The sequence below is a fragment of the Mesoplodon bidens genome, assembly GCF_964165515.1.
Source record: "Mesoplodon bidens genome assembly, chromosome: 8".
NCBI classification, from domain to species: domain Eukaryota; kingdom Metazoa; phylum Chordata; class Mammalia; order Artiodactyla; family Ziphiidae; genus Mesoplodon; species Mesoplodon bidens.
In genome coordinates, this window is record NC_138165.1 from 110,994,835 (window position 1) to 111,003,120 (window position 8,286).

Genomic DNA, 8,286 nt, shown 5'->3' on the forward strand with positions numbered 1-8,286 from the left:
AGATGGCCGCCTTCTTGCAGTGTCCTCACATGGGAGAGAAACAGAGAGCAAGCTCTGTGGTGTCTCTTCTCCCATAAGTGCACTGATCCCATTTTGAGGGTGCCACCCTCATGACCTCATCTAGCCTTAATTACCTCCCAGAGGCCCCGTCTCCACATGGGGAGTTAGGGCTTCAGCACATATGAATTTTGAGGGGGACATAGTTCAGTCCATAGCAGCAACTATTTAGGGATATTTGTTATGGATAATGTAAAAAGTATATTCCTACATTGGGAAGAGCTTAGGCCAGATTACATCTAAGGTCTTGTGTTTAAATTCTGTAATGTTTCTGCTAACATTTTATCCTTTTTTTTTTGATCAGATGAGCCTTCTAATCATAAGAAAAAAAATTTTTCATCTCCTAATGGTTGTAAAGAAGCCAAATTGACTTTTCTTGATTATGACTGGGATTCCTTGGCATTAGAAAAAAGAGCTAATGACAAAGAAATCAGCAATACTGACAAAACAGAGTTATTGAAGCCATCTTTTACTGTGAGTCCAAATACTAAGATAGAGAGTACTCACTCTCAGTCAAGTGAGTTTGAAGGTAGTATTGACAACGCTTTCCTGAATGAAACCTACTCTATACGTCATTCAGAGTCAAAACTGAAGAACGAAAGTCTTATTCATTTAAATTCAGAATTAGATTATGAAATGCAGAAAAGAAAGGAGGTGTTTTTTGATATTTTGAATCATCGAGGTAATAAGACTGTTGGCTTAGAAAGAATCTACAAGATTTCAGATGATGATTCTGAAGATGTGCAAAAGCGTGATCTAGATGATGATGACTCACAGCAGGAATATCACAGTGCAGAAGAACAAGAATACCTAAATAACCATTTATCTTTTGACCAAACGAAAGCATTAAACATATCTAATCTGGAAGTTTGGGGACTAAGAAGTTCAGGTTATGGAATTAATTGTGCTAGCAATCTAGAAAATAATCATGTTGAATTAGAAAGTAATTCTAGCACCTCTTTAGATTCAGCTGATGTTTATGGACAAGAAGATTCACCTCATGTCTCCAAATTTCAGAATTCTGTTATGTTAAGAGAATATCATGAACCAAAACATGGAAAGTGTATGGAACAAGACACTAGTTTAATGTACCACACAGCATTGGATGAAATTGTACTAACGAGTAGTCCTCTTGAACACCAGGAATCTCAATCTAAGAGTTGTTTCTTGAACCCTCAAAAAGCATTAAAAACTAAAATGTATACTGGCAAAGTGAAGTCTCAAATAACTAAAAGTAAAGATTTTTGTGGAAATTCAGTTGTTGAGAAAAAAATGTTACAGCACCTTGAAAATCCAAGCACATCACCACAAGACAAAGATTTAGAGACATTACTCCAGCCCTGTAAAGATTGTCAAACTTCCTGGACCTCTATTTTTGATGATTCAGTAATTTCTGCCTGTGAGTATTCACGTTACAAAAGCCTACAAAACACCCCTAACCCAGCCTTAGATTTTTCTGTTACTCTGCCAAGGTCTGCAATCAGGGATAACCGGGCAATAGAAGAAGGTAGCTCCCTAAAAGCTGCTAATGGCAATACCACAAATAAAGCATGCTTTCACCATGTGGAAGGACCATGTCCCGAATCAGTGACAGATGTAGCAAGTCGTACAGTCACAGTTAATCAAACAGTGGATGTTAGCACTGATTTTAGGGCTCGTTTCACAACAGGCAAGGCAACGAGCGCAAGATCTTCTGTAGTATCTACATCAAGCAGCACAGAGAGAACGATGAATAAAAAACAGTGTGGTGAGTGGCAAAGTGAGAGACGAAGTGTGGCATGTAACACAGATTGGGCATACAGTCAAGATAATGAAGATCCACAGATGGCTATGACAAAAGGATCTTTGGGGAAATCTGTCTCCGCTGACAGTTTAAAACCTAAGGGAAATTTCCTGAATAAGGTAAAACCAATATGATTAATAATAAAAATTTATTTGACTTTATAAAGAAGCACTGTAGGCTAATGTAAATATTTTGGTTCACTGAATTGTATCAGGGGTTTCTGAAGCTTTTGTGAGAAAATGCTGGATGAAGGAAAAAGGTGAATAGATTGCTACCAACTCTGTCCTTCTCTGTTGGCAGCTATTGCCACAAAGTCAATTAGAAGTTGGATTTTACGTCTTACCAGATACAACATGTATTATTGTTTGTCGTGTATGTCTAATTTGATCTTAAATCATGTTTTCAGGATTCCCTGGAATTAAGGAAAACATTTGATTTCACAGACTTAAAGAAACATTCTGAAAGGTAAGTCAGACATATAAGCTTGCAGATACGTATGAGGAAATAATCAAAATAGTAATTTGCTTTTTGTGTAGGTACTTAACCATATAGAATAGTAGCCAGGAGTGACTTGAAGAGATCATCTGCTTCGGCCATTTGTGTAGGTACTTAAACCATATTGAATAATAGCCAGGAGGGACTTGAGATCGTCTGCTTCAGCCATTTATTAGAACAATGTCGAATGTTAAAGCTTTCCACTTACTGAGATTCCAGTCTGAATAATTCCTTCAGAAAAACTCATGGCATCTTATCTTTATTTATCCAACCCAAACCCACACTGATTGAATTACTTTCGTTTTCTTTCATTTGATCCCCTGTAGTCCAAAACAAAATAGCACATTTGGAAAACATCATATATTTGAAGAAGTAAACAGATACTTTTACTGGGATATTTTAATCTTGATTTTAATTCGTTGTATAATTTACTTTGCATCCATGGAGAACCAGGTGGTGGGGGAGAGGAAAGGGAGAAGTCTCTGAGAAGTCAAATTGGTTTTCATGCTCTGAGATCATTTGCTTTTTCCTTCATTCATCCTTTATTCTTCTAATGAGTTTGATATGGTATCCAGTCCTATAAAATTAAATAGAAGAGTTGGTTTCCAGAGGCAGATGTATCGAGAATGGTTAGAAGTGGCTGGTATTAGCAAGGGAAGAACTATTAACATTCAAAAAGTAGTGATTTTGGAGCTTTTTGTTATAACAGCAAAATATTTGCTTATAATAACATAAACATTATTATCATTAAGAAAAATGTAAATTATATTTTCTGTTTAAAAGATAACATTTAAAAACAGTTTTCCTCCAGAATGTGTATAACTTTTAAAAATGCTGGCCAGTGCTTGATTTAGGTTGAAAAATCTGTTGATTCTAGATAAATTAGTACTTTACTTTAGAATTCTTTTCTTGGTAAAATAAAGTATGAATTTGAGACTTATTTACTCTCTTGAATTCTAAAAAGAGTATATTTATTTTTTTAAATAAATTTATTTATTTATTTTTGGCTGCATTGGGTCTTCGTTGCTGCTTTCTCTAGTTGTGGCGAGCAGGGGCTACTCTTCGTTGTGGTGCGCGGGCTTCTCATTGTGGTGACTTCTCGTTTCAGAACACGGGTTCTAGGCACGTGGGCTTCAGTAGTTGCAGCATGCGGGCTCAGTAGTTGTGGCTCGTGGGCTCTAGAGCGCAGGCTCAGTAGTTGTGGCGCACAGGCTTAGTTGCTCCGGGGTGTGCGGAATCTTCCCGGACCAGGGCTTAAACCCGTGTCCCCTGCATTGGCAGGCAGATTCTTAACCACTGTTCCACCAGGGAAGTCCTAAAAAGAAGATATTTAGCATTGACTCTTGACATCCTTGTTTTCTTCAGCCTTTCCATCTTTAGTAGAAATTGATTTAAACTTGACAGAGAAATGTAAGAAATTTTAAATCTGTTTCTGGAGGTATGTCATTAACACAGAAAAATATTTGGAATCTTACCTAATGCAATTTTTTAATTTCAAAGGGAACCTCAACTTTCTGAAGAGATGGAGAAGAATTTGCCATCAAAGTGCTGTCAGCAAATAATGCAGAGAGCCATCAAAGCAGAGTTGCACCTTTTAAATGTTCACTATCAAATGTGTCATCACCATTGCAGTGATATTTACAAACTTGTAATGGAAAATAGAGAAGGACGAAATAGGTGATTGTTAGGGTTTGTTTGTTTATTATCTGCTTTTTTATTGAGGTACAGTTGATTTACAGTATTATATGTTTCAGGTGTACATCATAGTGATTCACAATTTTTAAACATTATTCTCTATTTATAGTTATAGGTGATTGTTAATTTTAAAGCTGTATTATCCTAGAAATTTATCACTAACTTTGTTTATTCTAGAAATTTTCTTTAGTTTTGATTTTTAAAGGGCAGAAGAGGGGTGGATTATAACTGGGTTTGTTAACTGGCCTAGGGGTAATAGACTTTAAAAAGTAGTACATTTTAATTTCATGAAGAGGCAACAGTGCATGTTGGAATGATGAATCCAGTAAAAAGACAGATTCAGGGTTTCTTTATAAAGTCCAAGTTCAGATGAAGTCAGTTGGAGGGTCTTTCATGACATTCGACCACATTCTGTCTGGCTTATATGTATACCGAGGATTGCTTATCTTGCCCCTGGAAAAACACATCTTCTGTGATTCGTTTTCTTTTATTAAAGATTTAAAAGAAAAAAATTTAGGGATCTAGTAGAGTTAGAATTAAATGTATAATTTGACATTAGTTTTAAATGGGTGGCTTGGGCCTAAGTAATTTAGTTTTGTGAATGTAACTCTTGAACAGGAATTTATCAAGTAATTCTACTAAGAAAGAATTAGGATCAGCTCTACTGTCAGTTTTAGAAGACTTGAAACTTAGATATGTGAATTTGCAAGAAAAGATAAACAAGGGTATACCACTGGAAGAGCTGCCTCCACTGTCGGTAGAATCAAAATTATTATCTACCTTCTCTGCGTTTGCTTCCAGGGTATGTATTTATGTTTTAGGAATAAAATTTTTACTTCATTTAGACAGAAAACATTTTAAGCTAAAAGCTTTTTCTTCCCTTCTCTTTCTTTCCAGCTAATGAAAGAAGAATCACATATGTAAGTTATGTTTTCATCTAATTTAGAATTCATTAGATCTTAAACATTGGTAATTCAGTTAACTTTGTTTTCTGTTTTGGTCCTTATTCAGAACATTGATAAATGCTTTAATGAAATGTTTATCTGTTTAGCTTTTCAGGAGCAGATTCTGAACTAGATAATCAAAGTACACGTGATGTTGATGGTTCTTCAAGCCTGAAAAAGGCACTCTCTCAAGTGAGATTTTTTTAGAGTACTTCATCGAGTGTAAATCTTTAATCTTATGGCTTGCACAAAGTAAACTATAATTTTTAGAAGCTCTCACATCCTTCTTTTCACTCAGCTGGCTTATTTTGTGCACTGCCATTTGAGGGATATAACTGACTAGAAGGAGCATAATGTCCTGATCAAACGGATGTCCATAGTCTATGTTGGGTAAGATGACCACATAATTTATCATGAAATCAGGAGACTTCTGAGGATAAAAGGTAGTGATGTTAGTAGTTCACCATGACAGTTGGTATAAACCTGGAGTGTCTCTGGCAAATCATAATTTTTGGCCCCCATCGTGTTAATGCAATGTAGTAAAAACTAGTATGTTATGCCTTCATCACATGAGATAGTATAAAATAATATCCTGGGCTTCCCTGGGGGCGCAGTGGTTAAGGATCCGCCTGCCAGTGCAGGGGACGTGGGTTCTAGCCCTGGTCCAAGAAGATCCCACATGCCGCAGAGCAACTAAGCCCGTGCGCCACAAGTACCGAGCCTGCTCTCTAGAGCCCACAAGCCACAACTACTGAAGCTCACACGCCTAGAGCCCGTGCTCCACAACAAGAGAAGCCACTGCAATGAGAAGCCTACACACCGCAACAAAGAGTAGCCCCTGCTCGCCACAACTAGAGAAAGCCTGTGCACAGCAACAAAGACCCAGTGCAGCCAAAAATAATTCATTAATTAGTTAAAATAATAATATCCCATTTATTTTTTTTCCCCATTTATTTTAGGGCAAAGTTTTCATTCCTCCTTTGCTGAAATGATGAAAATAATTTTTAAGTGCCTTTCATAGGTTTTCTTAATCTCTCTGGTTACCCCAAGGAGATGTTTGTCAGATGACAGTCTGTGTAAGAGCACTCTGCAAACTGTGAAGTGATAGAGAAACATGAGTTATATTCCATTATCCATGGAGTAGGAAAACTGAAGGTTTTTTTTTTTTAATTTTTATTTATGGCTGCGTTGGGTCTTCATTGCTGTGCGCGGGCTTTCTCTGGTTGTGGTGAGCGGGGGCTACTCTTCGTTGCGGTGCATGGGCTTCTCATTGCGGTGGCTTATTTTGTTGTGGAGCACGGGCTCTAGGCACACGGGCTTCAGTAGTTGTGGCTCACGGGCTCTAGAGCGCAGGCTCGGTAGTTGTGGCGCACAAACTTAGTTGCTCCGCGGCATGTGGGATCTTCCCGGACCACAGCTCGAACCCATGTCCCCTGCATTGGTAGGCAGATTCTTAACCACTGCGCCACCACCAGGGAAGTTCCCTGAAGTTTGTTTCTACTTTTTGACTTTAGTCTTAACCCTGAGGTTATATTATTATTTGGGTAGTCTTAAACAATAAGATGCATCCCAAAGCCAAAAGTGAAATAAATACTTGATTGATTTATATTCCTTTCTATTAAGATAAATGACTAAAAGTAAATTATTTTAGTAAATTATTTATTCCATTTTTCTGCTCTTTAAAAAAAGAAAATCTCAGTTATCCACAAAGAATTAACAGGTCTAAAACCAGATTTTTTTTTTTTTTTTTTTTTTTTCTTTTTGCAGTATGCGGGCCTCTCACTGTTGTGGCCTCTCCCGTTGCGGAGCACAGGCTCCGGATGCGCAGGCCCAGCGGCCATGGCTCACGGGTCCAGCCGCTCCGCGGCATATGGGATCCTCCCAGACCGGGACACGAACCCGTATCCCCTGCATCGGCAGGCGGACTCTCAACCACTGCGCCACCAGGGAGGCCCTAAAACCAGATTTTTATATCTTCAAATTTCTTACATAGTTTGCTTAACCAACTTGTCCATTTAATGATATATAATGTTCTGGAGGGGTTTTGTTTTTTACTTTTTTATTTTTTTCATCATTGTAAAGGTAGCAGTGATGGAACCTGCTTATTTGGGCAGAACAATAATAAATCTTTTTAAAAGTACAAGATGCAGGTATAACATTTTTATAATCTTAATTTTGGCTCTAAAACAATATCTACTTTGTTAGGATTACATTTTAATACCCACCTTACTAAATTAAGTTATGAATGAAAAGCAGCATCATATAGTGTAGTGTTTCTAAATTTCAGCTACTTATGTACCATCTTCACAATTTTTCATAGCCAGGTATTACCTATAATGTTATTTGCTTTGTATTTTTTTAAATGATTCTCCTCTTTTAAAAAATTTATCTGTGAAGAGTAACTTATTATGTATGAGAAAGAAATAACACTCCCCATAAATGAAAGGTACATATAAGCACACGTTAAATATATAACTGTTGACGTTAATGTGAAAAATACTTACATGTGCAGCTCCAAAAATCATCTCAGGTACTTCTAGTGTGTGGATGCCACACTTTGCTAAATAATGGTGGTGTTAGCATACAGTCACTATACATAGACTAGCTTCAAATCATAATTCTCATTGTGTGACAGACATAAAGCAACAGGTTACTTAGGTTCAGTTTGCTCACCCATAAACTGGGTCGATAGTGACTTTGTCTCATAGCCTTTGTTGTTGTGAGGGTAAATAATGCCAGTGAAGCATGCTTGTCACATAGAGTGCAATAACTGTTACTCCTTATTTATTACTGTTGTTTTTATTATTTTAATCCTCAGATGTCTCTATTACCTGACAGTAGTCATCCTGAACAAGATACATCACCCAAAGAGGATGGTTTAGAAAATGGTGACATAGATATAGGCTTTAGTCAACTAAAACTTGATAATAAAGGTCAGTATAAAAATGTTTGTCTTGTGTCATTGCCAGAAAGCAGATAATAAGATTTAAAATATCCCTCGTGCCCTCTATTAAGTTAAAGTGAATATTTTTAATTGAATGGCATCATTCAGATTATGAATGTTAAGTATGTTCTTATTACATCTACTTGATATCTTTAAGGTTACTTAATATATCTGATAATGCCAAATAATAATACAGACTTTTGTTCTTCTGGTTCATGTTTTCCCTTTTGAAAATTCTTTTCTCTGTCCAACTTGTATCTCTGTAAATTGTATGGGTTTTTAGTTTTGTTTAGTTTTGTCCTCAGTGAGAAGAGAAAGATCCTTTTTTAGTGAAATAAAGACTTGCAGCACGACTTAACCCGTTTTTA